The sequence below is a fragment of the Lepidochelys kempii genome, chromosome 9 (genome assembly GCF_965140265.1).
Source record: "Lepidochelys kempii isolate rLepKem1 chromosome 9, rLepKem1.hap2, whole genome shotgun sequence".
NCBI lineage: Eukaryota > Metazoa > Chordata > Testudines > Cheloniidae > Lepidochelys > Lepidochelys kempii.
The window spans coordinates 76,635,373-76,655,832 of record NC_133264.1 but is presented as its reverse complement, the minus strand read 5'-3'; positions in this window follow the sequence as shown (position 1 = coordinate 76,655,832).

Below are 20,460 nucleotides of genomic sequence, written 5' to 3'. Positions count from 1 at the left end.
CTTGTGTCCCTCCCCAATTCCTGTGGCTAGGGAGTGGCTTAACCCTATCAACCGTGTAAAAAAAATAAATAACAGACAAATAAAAATAAATAGACAAGCTGTATCCCTTTTTCTGGAGTATGTGGCAGTGAGTCAGAGCAGATCAGGAGTATGTGGCAGTGAGTCAGAGCAGATCAGAGGATGCCTTTGAGTTTGTCTTTTCCAGATACCTTTTCCGGTCCCCTTTCCACACTCACTGTCCTGAGGCTTCCCATTTTTGTTACCTGTTTTCAAAATTAAATGTGCGAAGAACTGCTGGGCCACCTTGGACTCGATGAGACTGCAGTTTCTGATTGAAAAATCATAGCTTGCACGTGTGCAATTTAAAATCTCAGACTGTCATGTAGCTTATGAAGCAACGAGGGTCCAACTTCAATTTTTATGAGAGTTTAACACAGACTAGAAAGCAAGGGGCGCTGGAAGCACAGTGGAGTTGTTCCATTCCCTTCTCAGCTGCAGCAGAGCAGTCATGCCCTTTGGACAGAGTGACCAGGAGAAGGCTCTCCAAGGCCACATCTTCAGTGCATGCTACTCATGAGTTAAGCAGTTGCAGGTTAGCCTATCACACTACAGCGGGACCACACTGTCGTTATCTGCCCTTTGCTCTCACTCCCTGCATCCGCGCTGGTGCTGTTGCTCAGTGATAAGCAAGCCGCTATCTAGACGTGTGTAACCCAAGATTCATTGTGCCACACCTCACCGCATTTCTCTGGGCTCATGTTCGCAAGGTGCTGTAGGGCAACTCATCCGCCCACTCAGGGGATTGTGGGAGGAAATCATCTCGATCTGGGAAATTCAATGCTTGGCAGGCCCCAGGCTGGTGTGGTGGTATGCTGTGATAGGCTTAGCGTATGAATACTGTTCCTGTTAATAACTAGTGCTTTTATGAAGGCATGGTTGCTTTTTTGTGCATCTGCAGAAGCTGTTGCCAAGAGATGCTGGTGGGTGTTTCAGAGGCTGCTCTTGACCTGAAGGTGAAGGCAGAGGCTGATGCTGTTTTTCTTGGCAGATTCCCTCCTCTGCAGATCCTCACTTCTGGACCAAGACCTCAAGCATACACTGGCAGGACCACATTATAGTGAAAACATGGGGCGACCAGCAATAAACCTAGAATTTTTGCACCAGGAAAGCCACATTCCTGGAGCTGGGTAAGGAGCTTGCCCCCGCCCTTGAGTAGCAAAGCACCCAGATAAAGAGAGCCAATAATGCTCCAGAAGCATGCTTCTATCACCTTGTGGAAGCTGGCAACCCTAGATGGCGACAGATCTGCTGGTAATCAGTTCAGGTAGGTAAAACCAGAGCTAGCAAAGTGGTCACGGAGGTTTTGCAAGGCAGTTAATGCTCTGCAGGCCTCCATGGTTATAAGGCTTGGAAAAATCAGTGGCAGGACTTGTGTTATACCAATAAAATAAAAACCAGCAGGATCTTATTAAAAGGGAAAAGGCAAAATGCCACATTTATTGTGAATACAGAAAGAATCATACTAAGCAGTTAGCCCTGGTCTACACAAGGACTTTAGGTCAAATTTAGCAGCGTTAAATCGATGTAAACCTGCACCCGTCCACACGATGAAGCCCTTTATTTCGACTTAAAGGGCTCTTAAAATCGATTTCCGTACTCCACCCCTGACAAGTGGATTAGCGCTTAAATCGGCCTTGCCGGGTCGAATTTGGGGTACTGTGAACACAATTCGACGGTATTGGCCTCCGGGAGCTATCCCAGAGTGCTCCATTGTGACCGCTCTGAACAGCACTCTCAACTCAGATGCACTGGCCAGGTAGATAGGAAAAGAACTGCGAACTTTTGAATCTCATTTCCTGTTTGGGCAGCGTGGCAAGCTGCAGGTGACCATGCAGAGCTCATCAGCAGAGGTGACCATGATGGAGTCCCAGAATCGCAAAAGAGCTCCAGCATGGACTGAACGGGAGGTACGGGATCTGATCGCTGTATGGGGAGAGGAATCCGTGCTATCAGAACTCCGTTCCAGTTTTCGAAATGCCAAAGCCTTTGTCAAAATCTCCTAGGGCATGAAGGACAGAGGCCATAACAGGGATCCGAAGCAGTGCCGCGTGAAACTTAAGGAGCTGAGGCAAGCCTACCAGAAAACCAGAGGGGCGAATGGCCGCTCCGGGTCAGAGCCCCAAACATGCCGCTTCTATGATGAGCTGCATGCCATTTTAGGGGGTTCAGCCACCACTACCCCAGCCGTGTTGTTTGACTCCTTCAATGGAGATGGAGGCAACACGGAAGCAGGTTTTGGGGACAAAGAAGATGATGACGATGATGATGAGGTTGTAGATAGCTCACAGCAAGCAAGCGGAGAAACCGGTTTTCCTGACAGCCAGGAACTGTTTCTCACCCTGGACCTGGAGCCAGTACCCTCCGAACCCACCCAAGGCTGCCTCCTGGACCCGGCAGGTGGAGAAGGGACCTCCGGTGAGTGTACCTTTTAAAATACTATACATTGTTTAAAAGCAAGCATGTGAAAGGATTACTTTGCCCTGGCATTCGCGGCGCTCCTGGATGTACTCCCAAAGCCTTTGCAAAAGGTTTCTGGGGAGGGCAGCCTTATTGCGTCCTTCATGGTAGGACACTTTACCACTCCAGGCCAGTAACACGTACTCGGGAATCATTGTAGAACAAAGCATTGCAGTGTATGTTTGCTGGTGTTCAAACAACATCCGTTCTTTATCTCTCTGTGTTATCCTCAGAAGAGTGAGAAATCATTCATGGTCTCCTGGTTGAAATAGGGTGCTTTTCTTCAGGGGACATTCAGAGGAGCCCGTTCCTGCTGAGCTGTTTGCCTGTGGCTGAACAGAAATGTTTCCCGCTGTTAGCCACGAAGAGGAGGGAGGGTTGAGGGGGTAGCCACGTGGTGGGGGGAGGCAAAATGCGACCTTGTAACGAAAGCACATGTGCTATGTATGTAATGTTAACAGCAAGGTTTACCCTGAAAGAGTGTAGCCACTGTTTTATAAAATGTGTCTTTTTAAATACCGCTGTCCCTTTTTTTTTCTCCACCAGCTGCATGTGTTTCAATGATCACAGGATCTTCTCCTTCCCAGAGGCTAGTGAAGATTAGAAAGAAAAAAAAACGCACTCATGATGAAATGTTCTCTGAGCTCATGCAGTCCTCCCACACTGACAGAGCAGACGAATGCATGGAGGTAAATAATGTCAGAGTGCAGGAAAGCACAAAATGACCGGGAGGAGAGGTGGCGGGCTGAAGAGAGTAAGTGGCGGGCAGAAGACAGGGCTGAAGCTTAAATGTGGCGGCAGTGTGATGAGAGGAGGCAGGATTCAATGCTGAGGCTGCTGGAGGACCAAACCAGTATGCTCCAGTGCATGGTTGAGCTGCAGCAAAGGCAGCTGGAGCACAGACTGCCACTACAGCCCCTGTGTAACCAACCGCCCTCCTCCCCAACTTCCATAGCCTCCACACCCAGACACCCAAGAACGCGGTGGGGGGGCCACCGGCCAACCAGCCACTCCGCCACAGAGGATTGCCCCCCAAAAAGAAGGCTGTCATTCAATAAATTTTAAAGTTGTAAACTTTTAAAGTGCTGTGTGGCATTTTCCTTCCCTCCTCCACCACCCCTCCTGGGCTATCTTGGTAGTCGTCCCCCTATTTGTGTGATGAATGAATAAAGAATGCATGAATGTGAAGCAACAATGACTTTATTGCCTCTGCAAGCAATGATTAAAGGGAGGAGGGGAGGGTGGTTAGCTTGCAGGGAAGTAGAGTAAACCAAGGGGCGGGGGGGCGGGGTTTCATCAAGGAGAAACAAAGAGAACTTTCACACCGTAGCCTGGCCAGTCATGAAACTGGTTTTCAAAGCTTCTCTGATGCATACCGCGCCCTCCTGTGCTCTTCTAACCGCCCTGGTGTCTGGCTGCGCGTAACCAGCAGCCAGGCGGTTTGCCTGAACCTCCCACCCCACCATAAACGTCTCCCCCTTATTCTCACAGATATTGTGGAGCACACAGCAAGCAGTAATAACAGTGGGAATATTGGTTTCGCTGAGGTCTAAGCGAGTCAGTAAACTGCGCCAGCGCACCTTTAAATGTCCAAATGCACATTCTACCACCATTCTGCACTTGCTCAGCCTGTAGTTGAACAGCTCCTGACTACTGTCCAGGCTGCCTGTGTATGGCTTCATGAGCTACGGCATTAAGGGGTAGGCTGGGTCCCCAAGGATACATACAGGCATTTCAATGTCCCCAACAGTTATTTTCTGGTCTGGGAATAAAGTCCCTTCCTGCAGCTTTTGAAACAGACCAGAGTTCCTGAAGATGCGAGCATCATGCACCTTTCCCGGCCATCCCACGTTGATGTTGGTGAAACGTCCCTTGTGATCCACCAGAGCTTGCAGCACTATTGAAAAGTACCCCTTGCGGTTTATGTACTCGCCGGCTTGGTGCTCCGGTGCCAAGATAGGGATACGGGTTCCGTCTATGGCCCCATCACAGTTAGGGAATCCCATTGCAGCAAAGACATCCACTATGACCTGCACTTTTCCCAGGGTCACTACCCTTGATATCAGCAGATCTTTGATTGCGTGGGCTACTTGCATAACAGCAGCCCCCACAGTAGATTTGCCCACTCCAAATTGATTCCCAACTGACCGGTAGCTGTCTGGCGTTGCAAGCTTTCCCAGGGCTATCGCCACTCGCTTCTCAACTGTGAGGGCTGCTCTCATCTTGGTATTCATGCACCTCAGGGCAGGGGAAAGCAAGTCACAAAGTTCCATGAAAGTGCCCTTACGCATGCGAAAGTTTTGCAGCCACTGGGAATCGTCCCAGACCTGCAACACTATGCGGTCCAACCAGTCTGTGCTTGTTTCCCGAGCCCAGAATCGGCGTTCCACAGCATGAACCTGCCCCATTAGCACCATGATGCATGCATTGGCAGGGCCCATGCTTTCAGAGAAATCTGTGTCCATGTCCTGATCACTCACATGACCGCGCTGACGTCGCCTCCTCGCCCGGTATCGCTTTGCCAGGTTCTGGTGCTGCATATACTGCTGGATAATGCGTGTGGTATTTAATGTGCTCCTAATTGCCAAAGTGAGCTGAGCGGCCTCCATGCTTGCCTTGGTATGGCGTCTGCACAGAAAAAAGGCGCGGAACGATTGTCTGCCGTTGCTCTGCTGGAGGGAGGGGCAACTGACGACATGGCTTACAGGGTTGGCTTCAAGGAGCTAAAATCAACAAAGGGGGTGGCTTTACATCAGGGAGTATTTCAGGCAGGACTTCATGGAGGGTTCCAATAAGAAATGGTGCATCTAAGTTATTGTTCTTATTGGAACAAGGAGGTTAGTCTGGCCTCTGATTGATACATGGCTAGATTTACCTCGCTGCACCTTCTCTGTGAGTGACTGCAGTGTGACCTAGAGGGATGAGTCCCCTAGACGGGGTGGGGGGGAAGCAAATGAGTACAAAACAAATCTGGTCTATTTCTTGTTTTGATCCACTCCATCTATCTTTTACATCTTTGGCTGGCAGCAGATAGTGCAGAAGGACTGCATGCCATCCACATCTCATGGCTGCTCGGCAGAAGATGGTGCAATACGACTGCTATCCATCCTCATCTCTTGCCTGCCGGCAGAAGATGGTACAATACGACTGCTAGCAATCCGTATCGTCTGCCTGCTCACCATAAGACAGTTCAATAGGACTGACTGCAGGACTAAAGAGAATGACCTGGTCAAGTCACTCCAAATTTAGTCTCTGCGCCCATGTCTGCCCAGGCGCTCCTGGCCAACGTGGCCAGGAGCACCTCGGACATGACGGTGACGGCTACCAGTCGTATTGCACCGTCTGCTGCCAGAAGGCAATGGGTTGCTGCTACTGTGTAGCAATGCAGTACCACGTCTGCCAGCACCCAGGAGACATACAGTGACGGTTACCTGAGCGGGCTCCATACTTGCCGTGGTATGGCGTCTGCACAGGTAACTCAGGAAAAAAGGCGCGAAACGATTGTCTGCCCTTGCTTTCACGGAGGGAAGGAGGGAATGGGGGCCTGACGATATGTACCCAGAACCACCTGCGACAACGTTTTAGCCCCATCAGGCATTGGGATCTCAACCCAGAATTCCAATGGGCACCGGAGACTGCGGGAACTGTGGGATAGCTACCCACAGTGCAACACTCCAGAAGTCGACGCTAGCCTTGGTACTGTGGAAGCGCTCCGCCGAGTTAATGCACTTAATGCACTTAGAGCATTTTCTGTGGGGACACACACACTCGAATATATAAAAACGATTTCTAAAAAACTGACTTCTATACATTCGACCTAATTCCGTAGTGTAAACATACCCTTAGTTATAGCTATAACATTCCATTCAATCTCATATTTATTCACACATTCATTCATACACACACACACAGGTTCTGCAAGGTTGTTATCATAGTTACCAGCCTTATAGTTGCTCATGCCAAGCCACTGGCCAGGTGGCCTGGACATGAGAAGGGAGCAGGGCCTTGTCAGATGCTCATCTGATGCTCCTGGAGGTTGGTTTGCAGAATCAGACCCCAAAGTTCTCACTTTCTAGAGTCAATTTTTATAGGAATTTCTTCCTATGCCAGTCTATGGGAATTGCTTCATCATGCTGTTGCTGAATCAATCAGCAAAAGGCACATTCCTGACGGCTCCGTGCTGCCAGATGTTATCTTGTTCTTTGGTTCTCCCATCCTTGAGGCTGTTGGGTGGATTCCAGTCTGCCCTCCGGGCGTCCTCTGGTTATTTCCACTTGACGCCTTCTTCAGCCGATGGACACTGGATTCTTAGGCTGGCACCTCCCTGATCATTCAGTTATTATCCACACCAAGCATCCATCCACATACATCCTCTATCTCTATTTTAATCACAATTGTTAACAAAGCGAGATGAATACAACAAAAGGGCGGGGAGTCTCTGGGTGCTGTTTCTGTTGTTACAGAGTATTGCTTTGAGTCTCTCTCAGTGTGAGTAGTTGTTGTTACAAAGAATTGCTTTGAGAACAGACTCTGTCTTAGAATGTACTAACACAATTAGCAGCTTGCAAGTTTCACACATAGAGGGAGAGAAACAGTACCGAAAACCAAGAGACCTCTTAATTAGTAAACTATGGGGAATCAAACTCATTTGTGATTTTAATACAGAACTTCTTTAATATGATCCAACACTTGAATGGCTCAGGTTCCTGAGCTGTGCAAGTGCAATCAAAGGCATGTATGTACCCATCCTATGCCTGCCATTTCAAGCAAATACATACATTTACAAGAAAGGAATGGGGATACTGCTTCAGATGCACTGACAGGCAGGGTGCATGGTGCTACAGTGTTCAAGAGGTCTGGACTTTTTCAGCATGGGCAATGGGCAAACAGTACATGTTCCCCCCTCATCACAGTCATCAATCCGCTGTCTGTGACCCAGCATACTTTCTGCTGCCTTTGTTGATGATGGTTGATCCTGATATGCACCAGCCAGTTTAACTACATGCTGAGCCAATGCAGGATGTGGTGGAATGTGCCTTTGGCTGACTGAAAGCAGTATCGTGCTACTCACTGACTATTGCATCACAGCTTCTGTTTAAAGGATGACTTCTGGAAGTCCTCTCAGACTGACATATGTAGTCAGAGGATTCCTTTGAAATCTGGTGTGCCTCAGGCAGGAGCAGAGTAGGGTTGCCTACAATCTTTTTGAAAAAAGGTGTGGGTTTTGTGGTTTCTTCCCATCCCCTGCTGAGCTAGAGATCAAATGACTGATGGGTCAAAATGGTCTCTAGCTGTCAACTTTTACCCAAGGTAGTGCCTGGCACCCCTTAAATCTTTGGAGGATCTAAACTGAGGCTGGTATTCAAGAAAAAGTACAGAGTTTACAATGCAATGAGCCAATAAGGAAAGACATCTGGAGAGTTTCCATTCCCACTATTGTATATGTTTTACAGCTTGACTCTTGTAAACACGCTAACCTCTGAACACTTATTTGGATTGCTTTGAAATTCTGTATGCCTTATGGGGGTGTGGGATAGCACGAGTGACCTCAATTTGGGGTCATTTGTCCAAGGGGTTCCTGGGTTATAGCCCTCCACATAAACTGTTTCCTTCTGCTGCCGAGAACCTTCTGCTTCCTTCCTTCAGTTTCCTTCTGCTGCCGAGGGGTACTAAGGACTGCATGAATTGCAGACCCTGCTAAGATTGATGGCTGTGAATTCACCCTTCAGTTAACATAACTAAGGATACCTTAATCCCAAGTCCCCACCTAAGCCAAAACAAGTTTTGGACTGAATATCTGGAGATTGCCACAATTTGTGAGCCATGAGTAGCAATTTTATTTTGGGGGGAATGTAGTCAAAGTATTTGGGGGGAAAATTATATAGATGACTGTTTCCTGGGAAGGGAAGGGCATTAAGGGCAGAGGAGAGAAGGAATTTGGGGCTGGAGCAAGTGGAGTTTTACGTAACATAGTACATGACACTCACTAACTCTTTGGGGGACCCAAACTGTGAACAATATTTAAGAACATGCTCACTTTTATACTTGTGTAAATGTGCAGTTAGAAGGATTACAGTGCACACGTGCCAACACAAAAGGGAGAGGGTTTTTATGCAGTTACTTTGTGCGTGCTTGGGTAGTTTGAGGGAATACGCCACCACTGATGCTTCACGTCCAAACCTTTGTACACTCGTGCAATAAAGATTTAATAGCTCATGTTGCTTGCTACAAGGTGTCTGTTATAATATTGTGTGTTTTAATTTTTTGGGGAGGCTTCCTGTGAGCACAGCAGAAGAGACAGCAGCCAGTCTAACCACAATTTTTGTTATATCAAGTGGGAAGGAGCCAAAGACAGAGAACTCTGTGAAGGATGGGGTACAGTGGGGAGGGGGACAGGGACAAGGAGAGGACTTGCAGCTGTAGAGGGGACAGGACATAGGATGGGTGGTTAAAAAGCCTTGGATTGGTTATTTGAGAAAATCTGTATTTTATTAATCCCTGCAGGGGGTTAGGGCCGGAGGAAGTGGTTACTTCCTGATCTCGGGGCTACTTAATATGATGTTTCCAAAAACACACAGCGTGGAGATTTGGAACTGACAGCTCAGATATCTTGACCACCAAGGGTTGTCAACGTGTGGATTCTGGGTGATTCCTGGATCATGAAGTTGTAGAAGTTTCCAGGAGAGCAAGGAGTACAACATGATGTGGGGATTGATGACTACATGCTGATTTGGGTGGACACAGGTGGCCTGCATTGTCATCATGTTCTTCCCACTATGCCGCATCCAACTGGTGATTTAGGTGGTTGTGATCTACTGGACATTGTGGTGCTTCACTCCGATGGAAGTGAATTGGGCCTTTTCCTGGGTCTACACCTCATACAATGGATGAGAGCAGATTTGGACCACATCAGAGACTTGTGTCGAGGAGCTATGATAGTTTTCTCTGCTGTGGCTGAGCACCTGAATAATTGCTACAGTGATAGTATGAGGGCTATTAAATGTTGGAAGAACATTAATTGGGAAATTGGAGGGTTCATGGCTGACCAGAAAATGTGTACAGTATGCCATAGAGACATTACACACTCTAACACCTCACTGTTGCTTGGAGATGGGGTACATCTATTCAATGGTGCAAGCAGAAATCATTTCTTGCTGGTACTGCACTTAGGGGAGGGACACAGGGGAGGGCACCTGACCTCCCCCTGTGACCCTCCATGTGACTCCTCCCCACCCCACCCCCAGCCCAGGGCCCCCATGCTCTCCCCGTCCCCTCACCTGTCTAAAATTTTGTAACTGCATCTGTTAAACAGATGCAGTTATAAAATGATGCTTTGGGCCCCTGGTGCCACCTGTACTTCCAGGTGTCATTGAGGATCCAGAAGCACCCCAAATTGAAAACTTCTTAAATGAAAGAAGGATAGGAAGGACAATCATCCCACTTTCACACACCCTTAACACACTATCAGTGCCTCCCTTATGTCCAGACTAAGCTTCTGCCAGCTTGCCTGTGTCTAAGTATTGCTCTCCACCAGGCACTGAGAAAGGAAAGATGCTGCGCCATCTGGGTTTGATGGAAAAGAGGCATAGAACTGTGTGAGCCATGTGCAGCGTGATGGAACTGCAGCCCAAATTGTTTTATTATTTTCTTCAGCTTGACATACAGGAGGGGCAAACAAAATCAGCCTGGCAGAACATGTGTGAGAACTGTCTCTAGACAGATAAGCAATTGATCAAAATCACATTCTCTGATCTCTTGGGGCCAAATCCTGTTCCCATTGAGATCAAAAGGAGTTTTGCTATTGAGTTCAATGGGAACAGGCTTTGACATCTGGAGAGGAAAGAACAAAACCACACAAGCAATGACTATGTTGCTTATACCACAGGTATCAAAGGCTGCTGACTCATATGAGAGAGTCAGCAGACATCTGATCTTTGTCCATTGCAAGGGAGAAATCAGCAATCAATGAGGCTAGAACAGTCTCTGTATCATACCCAACTCATAAATCCATCTGCAAAGGATCAAGGAAATATGAAGGCTCCAAATTACCTTAAAGTCCTCAGTCCTTGGGTTAGAATGCTCCCATTAGTATATGTTCATAGTCCAGAGGCTGGAGCAGGAAGAGGCAAAATGGAGATGTTTCCAGGCCAGGGCCTTTTAGCTTCTGCCAAGTGCCAAGTAAAGGGAAATCTGTTTTTACTGTGAAAGATGGTGTTTGGAGTCACACGGGCAAGTTACATGTCCATCACCCCCACCCATATTCTAGTTAGAACATTCACAAAAAGTCCATTAAGTGTAGACAGGCGTTTTCCAGGGTCCATTGTGAGGTAAGTGTTCCTTAATGGGCTGTTCAACTTGACTTGTCCCTTCACGTGCTGGCTAAATACCTTTTGGGTGTTACCACAAGAGCAAACATGTAGTAAACATAGCGAATATTCATAACTTCTGATACCAAGATAAATATACATGCACAGAAATAGCATAATCATGAGTACCAGCTATTTCACCTACATGACTATTCCCAAAAGAGATTCTGAAAAAATCACACCACGTACCTGAGACCCTATGTGCCAGCACCATGCCCCACTGGAGTTTTGTTATCTGTTATGTAACAACAGAGATGGACTCAGTGACATGACTCCGTTTAGCCTAAAAGGGCAAGATTAATTTTTATCTGTTCAGGTGTGACTGGACCTTTAGTCAGTGAGGGTATACTGGCTGGTACACATTCAGGTTAACAGGCTTCAGTATTCCTTTGCAGTTAAGTTTTTAATGTTCATAAACCTGGTATGTGCTGAGGTGGTGTAAAGCAAAACACAGGTTTTTAGGTTTGCAAATCTGTGACCCTTTGCCTCTTTAAGATTTTATTATTATTTATTTTTTTTTGCTGGTCATAATGTGAGAGAGTATCCTCTCCGCCCTCTGCTCATGAGGTTATGTATGTGTCTTGTAGCACTCTTCTGAACACCAGTTGGAAGGAATTTTTTTTCCAGTAAGTGTGGACCGATTCTTTTCTCTTAGAAGGCATGTAATTTTTTCAGGTTCACACTGATTAACACAGAAAACAATTGGGGCTGTTAAACTTTCTTCAAATTCCATAGAAAATTAAGTTCAGCTATATTTTCCAGTACAGTGATGAAATGGGTTTTTGTACATACAAACATCGTCATGCTTAACTACCCACCTTTCCCCAAAATATGTAGTATTTCAGTCTGTTTATATGGAATATGGGAGTTGGGTGAGGAGCTATTTAAGCATATGTATAACTTATTAAAAGACAAATTTTAAGTAGAATTGTATCCTAAACTGCATTATGGTATTGTACCCAAACATTGCATGTCAATGGGGGATTCACCTTCCTTTATAGGAACAGAACAGACTCCTGAAACTCTTACCACAAAAGTCCAAAAGTCCACAGACGTGCAAATAGTCCCATTGTCTTCAGTGGGATTGATCAAATGATTAAGAGTTTACAGGATTAGGTTCCAAGTTTGTAAATTGTTCTGGATGAAATGACAATGCCTGAGCTGTCAGATCAGAAGGAGCTTCCATCGAATAAAGATGGGCAGATGTGTGATAAGTCTTAGATCTGTTATTAAGATGAGGAACATATTTTCAGCAAAGTTCTTGGCAGATTCCCGAAGCAGCTGGTTTAAGGCTGTCAGTGTCTGGCGTTATTATCTTCACTTATCTTCCTCTCACCCACAAAGCTGGAAAATGAGGCCTTTGTTTTTCTGCTCCAGTTCTAGTTAACAAAATGCATGTTAGACTAGTCTGGCTGCAAAGAAGAATTCTGTGCACACTGGGGACAACGCATGATTCCTGTCAGGCTGCAGAACTGGGCTGACATCAGAATCCAAACATCCTCTGGTCAGTGCAAGCAGGGGCATTCCTCTAATGATTTGGACTTGATGCAATGCAGTATGTATGTCATGGATAATTCAGAAACAGACTCAAAAACACTGTTTAAACACCTTCCATCCCTCCCCCCGCCCCACCTCCCCTCTTGAGGACTCCTGACCAACTTAACAGCACAATATATATGTTAACAAACTTAAACAAAGCCTTTGTTTAAGTTTGTTAGCATATGCATTGTGCTATTAAAGCCATATAAAGAATGAATGCCCTCCCTAGAGCAGAGCACAGCCCCACCCCCGCTCTGGGGGCAGGGGTGCGAGCCCCAAGTCTTTCCAGTACCCTGTACCCGCTCAAAATCTCTTGCCGGTACTGTGTACTGGCGAGTACCACCCTACTTGCACGACTGCATATATTGAACAGCGGTCAGAGGATCTTTACTGACATAAAATTGTCAGTATTTGGAAACAGAAATCCTGTCTGTGATCTCAGTTGCTGGCCCTGCCACAAACTCCACCGTCCACTTATTCTGAAATATGACCAGGGGTATCATTCCACTGTAACATACTTGCCCTCACTCTAGGGACTGCATTTGAGTTAGGTTATGGGGAGCATGGGGGAAGTAACATCAGGAGAAATGTTTCTATACCAGAAGTGATGACTTCAAAGACATATGTTCCCTGCTTGTTGTGGGATGGCCTGGGTACAGTAGTGTGTGTGTGTGTGTGTGGGGGGAGAGGTTGAAGCAGTGAATGCTGGGAACAGGTCAGGGGCATGGCTGGGGGTGTGTGTCGAAGCAGGGCTGGTGGGGCCCAGCTGCTGTATGTGGGAGTGTGCTGGCTGGCTTGATACGCAAATGGAAAGACATGATATGCACAATTGCCTAAATGACTACTGCCTATCAACAACGTATCTTATTCCTGTTCAAAACATTAGGAAATTTAATAGCAAAAAAATACATTACTGCAGAGTTAAAGTTGCTTGGTGGTTTATTGACCCCTTGCAGGGAGGGCATTTAGCTGAGCAAAACTCAAACTTCTGAAAACCAGGCAATGCACAGCTAAGGTTACCCATGGTTAAGTCGTTGCCATTGCTCTGTCTGTTTGACCTCAAATTCTGAAGCCTTTTGATCACACTGACTGATCCTCCAAGTTGCCTTCCATTCCCGGTATGAACCTAATACTGTCTCACTTGGTCCTGACAAAAAGAAGAAGAAAAAGTTTGAATAATCTGACTCCTTATAATTTCATACTCACAGTATGCAGCTGCAGCTAAGTAGGAACAACTTCCATCTCCAAAGGGTACTGTTCTCGTTGAGGATTCTCTCAGCTGGCACTTTTCTGCCTGCTGTGAGGTGCTCTTTTTGGGAAAGAGAGTTGAAGATGAGGGTGTGGTTCAGGTTCTGGGAAGTAGAGAATAGCAATGGTGGTTCTATTAATCCCATTTCGGATTGGTGCAGCCTTACATGTCATTCAGCTTCAGGTTCCAGAATAGAAGGGCCACTTGTTTCAGGCCTTGGGGAGGAGAGCTTTGTCTCCTTGTGGCAGATGAACAGATAAGTGCCTGGAGAAGGATTGCAAGTTACAAGGGCGGGAAGCTTGCCCTACCAAGCAATCTCAGAGACCACTTAGAATATTTACAGAATGAAAAGTGGACCCAGATAAGAACAGCAATAAATCAGCTTCTGCCTAGTGGGAGGTATTTGGAAAGTAGTGCCTTTAAGAATTGAGTTACAGTAAAGTACATTTTGCCTGGGCTTTTTCCTTTTGCATTAAGTGCTTTTCCAGTAAAAAATTGCTTCTGCATTCAGCCACTCTAAGATGCCAGTTTGTAAGTCTTTTTCTTGTCCCCCATTTTAAGTAGCATTGTTGGGAGCTGGGGATGGAGAGGTCTAGACAAACATAATGGCTCAATGTCTACCTGCAACTGAAGCAGCTGCTGGGAGTATAGGGTAAAACCTGCCCAAATATTTTGCAATATCCCTCATAATAATAACCATATTACCTGGCTGAGATGCAGAGTCCTCCCTGGATTCTCCTATTTGGGTCCCCTCCACCTGGCTATGCTCTTCCTGGTCTGGATCAAGGAAGAGCTCTCTTTGAGGCTGGTGTCCCCCCAAGCTCTGGGTGGCTGTTTGGTGAGACGGAGGGCACCCTCTTTGCGGACATCCAAGTTCTGAATGCAAACCTGTCCCAGCTCCACAGGTGTGTCCATGCTGAAGCGACTCTCTGTGCTCAGGGCGCTGCTCAGAACATGATCCATTTAATCATGAGATGGACAGGACATCAGGGCAGCACTGGATTTCTTATTGTTATCCACAGCTTTCCAGTACCTCACCTTGAGCACCTTTATCTTCTCCCTGCACTGCTGTCCAATCCACTTGATCCCATGATCAGGCAGCAGCTGCTGAGATAGTCTATCATACATTTTGGGGGACCTCTCAGAGGAGTTAAACTCATGCTTTTGGTTTGCTTCTGCCCCCAGCAGCATCAAGATTCTGGTTTCAGCCTCTGGCTAGGTGACTGCCTGCTGATATATGGGCTAAGTACTTGGCATTATGCTGCTGGATAAAACATCGGAGATGGGTGAAGGTGGAACAGCTGCAAGCAGGGTGGGACTGAGGAGTCTCAGCAGAGGCATACGAAAGAAGACCACTTCTGGTTTGGGTCAGAGTACAAGTAGATGGCAAGTCAGTACACAAAGAATGGTTGCCTAGGGGGCTTGAAGAAAGGGATTGGAGGACCATCATGTATTGATTCAGGTGACTGGCTGTGGCTGACTGTTTTCACTGCAGTAATGTTGGGTTAGCAGTACTCAGAATAAGCTATTTTAGGTCCTTCCTATACCTCAGGGCATGCTGGCTGCCTTGCCATATGGCACAGATCGAGGCATTTGGATGTATGAATGTGGAGCTTCTTAAGGGGAAAACCCACAGCTGAACCAGTGTTAAGTCTGCCATGAAAACAAAGCCGAAGACTGCAGAGAAATATATTCCCTGAAGCCAGAGCACAAGATGCCCTGGTGGCAAGGGGGATAGTGTACCTTGGTCTTCCAGAAGCATTTGATCTTCATCCCTTGGTAGAGACAGCAACAAACTCTGAAAAGCCCAAACAAGATGCTAAGAGAAATGACATCAGGCAGAATATATTATGCTTCAGATAGCATTGCTGGTACTGTAACCTCAATACAGACCTTACAGTGCATAACAGCTAATACTACTGTCTACCTAGTGATCATTTCCTTTAAATATAATCATTACTAATTATGTACATTACTGTAGCCTATGGCGGTCCCAATGGGACCCCTCCGGGTGCTTGTACAAGAAGAAAAAGATGTTACCTTCTTGGAACAGCTTAAAATCTAATTAAACAACATTCAACAAAAGGATGTAACAAGCACTTGGAAGGACTAGGGGATGGAGGATGAGGAAAACAGTAGTAAGAACATGAATGTACATAGGCGGATATATGCGCAACCAGATAGAGTGGCATAGACCCTGAAAGATGCATATGGGATAGGGGAGAAGGACTTACCAAAAGAGACACTGAAAGTATGAGCAGAGTTAGGAGGAGAACCATGGGAGGACAGGATGGTGAAACCCAAGGAAGGTATGAACAAAGATGTTAAATGCAGCTGAAAAGGATGAAAATGGAGTACAGATTTAGCCATGAAGAGGCTGTTAGAGACCATGATGAGAGCAGTTACAGTGGCGTGGAGCGGATGGAAGCCCATTTTGAGGAGGTCAGGATGAATTTGGATATGGAGAACTCAAGCCAACAGTTGTAGACAGTGTATTCAATGGGTTTGGAGGTGAAAGCAGCTGAGGTAATTAGTTAAGAGATGCCTGTGGGGGCAAGGGCTGGTTTTAATTAGAATAGGGCATACCAGACAATGCTCGTATTGTCAGAGGAAGGAAACTGATGAGAAGTGAGAGATAAAGTAGTAAAGAGAAGGAATGATAGAAGAATGTGGACAAGCAAAGAAATGAGCTGCAAAAGGATGGGGTTAGGAGGTGAGAAACCATCAGTGTGAGCATGAAGAAAGGAGAAGAGCGTGATAGAGAAGGGGTAGTCACATCAGCGCTTGCTGTTCTTCCCTTTGAAAAAGTATAAAATCCTGCACAGAGAGGGAGGAGGATGTTGGGATGTGGAGGGGAAGGATGGAGGTGCATGAGGGAGTCCCAAGTAGTTGAGTGGGTGTCTGGGATTGTGGGTGTGGGAATTCAGTGAAGTTGGAGAAGTATTTCTGGTCAGTTAGGAAGACTGAAGAACTGAAGGCTGTTACCAAGCCATGATTTAGCATCTGAAAAGATGTAAACAGATTCTTTAGTTTTCATAAAAGTGTGATAAAAATTTGGCAAAATGAAGTGAGTGCTTGAGCACTGGATACATAGTACTTAGCAATAAATCAGTAGCCTTGTCAAGAACAAAGGGGAACCAGCAATGTTTTGGAAATAAGTCATTTTAATAAATGAAAAATGATCTCTTAAACCAAAACAAAAATCAGTCCAAAGCACTGTTGTGTGGTAACCCAGAATGTGACTTGAGAGATGAAAGGAAGATCTTCAGGCTGCCTCAGACGTGAGCTGCTGTCAGGAGAGACGGAGCTCACAAAATACCATACAATGCAAGCAGTGAGAAAAGATCCCTGATTTGCACACTTGCTTCTGTTTGCATTATTGCTGTTCTTGGGGGTTGTGTTTATGGTGCAGTCTAACATTATGATGAGAAATTATGTAACACTCTACTTCCTACATTTTAAATAGATCATATAATTTCAACTGATATACTGTAGCATACCGATCTGCTCCTGTAAACGACGTATGTAAAGATAATGGATGTCACACTTCTATATGGAGGGAACGATCATGTAGGTGCAACATTTTCATTCCATGTGTTCCAGTTTAATGTCTTGATTTGTATTAATGTATGCACTACAATTTCTGACAATTATTTTAAAGACACTGCCGACAAGAGAACTGCACAGCTAACAAGAGTCGCAGTGCCATCCTCAGATATATTGGTATAGCTCCTGTGAAACTCAGGGGCAGCTCTGCACGCATATTAAGGGCGGAAGAACTGGGAAAGCGTTTGTGTGACGAGAAGGGAATGAAACATTCAGACGTGATTGTTGGTGATCTTGTTGTGGGAGGGGTTTATGCTGTTTTAAAAGAAATGTCGTTCAGTAAATGTTCATGGTCAGCTTGATGTTGTTGATTGCTCATTTTTGCTTTTTGTGTTAGCAAATCTCTATGCAAGCAGCATCCTTTTGCTGGCTATGCAGCTCTACATCTGAGCCGGTGGCTGTGCTGCAGTTAACCCACCCAAATAATGGAATACCTGCACAATGGCCTTCAGCGACATAAACATTGTTATTCATCATTTATATTACAGTAGCTATCAGAAGCCACATCCGAGACGGGGGCTCTGTTGTGTTAGGTGCTGCACATGCACAGAGCAAGAGACAATCCCTGGCCCAGAGAGTTTACCTTGTAAATAGACTGTATAACCCACATTTGTGGGGCAGTGGGCTAAAAATGTTTTGGAGCTTGACTGGGTGACATATGTATGAGGTGTGCAGGCTTCGAAAATGCCTTTGTGATGCGTGGAAACACATGTAAAGAAGCCACCCTGCTGCTTTCCAGTTATCTACCATGTCTGCCAATTAGCACAGATTCCCCTCCATGGATCTCATGCGAGGCATTGGCTTTCAGGGCCTGCTTCTCCCAGGTGCTGAATGCCTTCAGTGCCATTCAGTCATCAGCCTCTTTCCCAGCTCATCGATCCTTTTAACAGGCATTTTATTAATCTAGTGCTTCAGCTGCTTGTTGGTTTCCTGCAGGAGTTTCAGCCAATTGTTATGGCTTCGACAAAGTCTGAACAGATCGGGGCCTGATTGAGAAGGTGGCCCTTCAGTACTGGAGCACCCTTCCCTCCCCCTTTAGGGTTTTTAAGGGTGAATGGTCTGAGGAATATAGGGTCTGAAAGGAGGAGTGGGTTTGTTCATTATAGGTGAGTAATTACTAGTTGTGTTTTTATGGGCAGTCTGTTATATATGATTTTTTCTTTACACCGTATGTTTTCAATCACAGTGAAAGCACCCAGGGCAACATATGACTGTATTTACTAACAAAAATCAGTAAATCAATATAGGTTTGCCAACCTTCCAGGATTGTCCTGCAGTCTCCAGGAAGGAAAGATTATGTCATGTGATGAAACTTCCAGGAATACGTCCGAACAAAATTGGCAACCCTAATTATTAATTATTTTTCTTGACTGTAGTCCAGACGCTCCTCACCGTTGAACAGCTCAGAAGAGAATAAAAGAGAGTGAAAGGGGGTCAGAAAGGCCCAGAAACTAGCAGAAGAAGGGAATGGAACTCTGTGGCATGTTTGCCTTGAACTTGTGGAAGTCTGCTGTGAAAATCCTGCACAACTGGGGTACTGCAGGTTTGGGTTGTGCTTGCCTGACGTGTGGCTGGCAGTGGGGAGTTGCTGTGGTGTATAGGATGATGCCCTAGCAACTTGGTGAAAACACTACTACAAAACAATCATAAGTTAATGGTAACATTTCTTTCTAGCAATGGGTGCAGAGCAGACTCATCTGGGGAGTCAATGGCCTCAGGAAAAGGGTGTGGGCCTTGGGGAAGCAAAGCAGAGTGGCTGGCATGCTGTGCAGCTGCCATTAATTCTACAAGCTTGGAGCTTGGTTTCTTCTCTGATTTTCAGGCTACACAGGGCTCAAAGGCCATGTCACATGCTCTGCTCTAGTCACATGACTACAAACCACCCTGGCTGAGGACAGTGGTAAATGCGCATGATGAACCTTGTGGAGTTCTACGGCAGCACCTTACTCTCCCATGGGATATTTTCCACAGAAAAGAATGGCTTAGCCCTCGCTATTAACGTGTCCACGACATGCCCCACTGTTTTCTTTCAATGTGCAACTACATGAATCCACACTCAGAGAATCTTTCACCATCTCCCTTCCATTGAAATTAATGGGAATCATGTTGTTAAATTTCTTGGATAGTACTAAAAAATTAGGGGTATGTACATGCGTGTGATTGTTCGGAGTGAAGCACTAACTTAAGGACTCTAACACTTCAGAGTAGCAGCTTTCTATCTGGCATTTCCATGCTGACCATGGAATTTTGAAGGGTTCTTTCCAGAATTTTGGTTGCTTTTGTTCCCATGGGAACAGCTAACCAGTTTAGCATGGTCAAATAGATAGAAATGCACTAGAGGCCCCTCAGGTCAGGCTGGGTAGGCACTCCCTTTTTCGTTATCGGATTCAGTATTTTTTTTACCTGCTGCTTGTTTCACCTACGTATATTCGGACATCTGGGTCTAATGCTATCCTTTCACTGAGTGGAGCTATATTTGTGTTTTCTTTGGCCTGTGTAAAAGAAGCTAATAAAAAAAGAAACAGCTGATGCATCTGGCCCTTGTGTCCCTTATTCCTTTGATTGTAGTTCATAAATAATTCTCTTTCCCCAACAAGTAATAGCACAGCCTCCTGATCACTTTCTACTGGAAAGCATTCCACTTCTTCACACATGGCTTTTTCTTTCTCTTTGCTCGGAAATTTTTATTTTTAGGATTCTGAAGTATGCTGTTTCCCCTCAGCTTTTGACTGAGAACAATGAGTTCAAATGCAGGGGAATGTTACTGTAAATTATTTAGAGCAATCCAGGCTACGTGACACTGCAGACAGAAGCACAGGGGCAATTTCATATGCTGGAATTAAAATTTAAATCCATGTGGAATCATTTACTGTATAATGGTAACTAAGGAGCTTTTGAAACTGCCAAACTAAAAATGCTATAAATTGGCTTTTAGTGGGGCTTTTAAAATTGCTTAAAAAACAATGCTCTAGCAGAATCCATTTTAGCGCAATATCGTACTCGATATACAGAAGAGCTGCTATCGATTTAAACTGCATAAAGATTTACACACTGCATGGACCGTATTGTAATCCAGGTGTGTAGAACCGGGCATGAGATACAGGAAACGTCACAAACAAATTCACCCTCCTGCAAACACTTTCTGGCAGATTTTCAAACACTGGTTTCCATTTCTACGAGCAA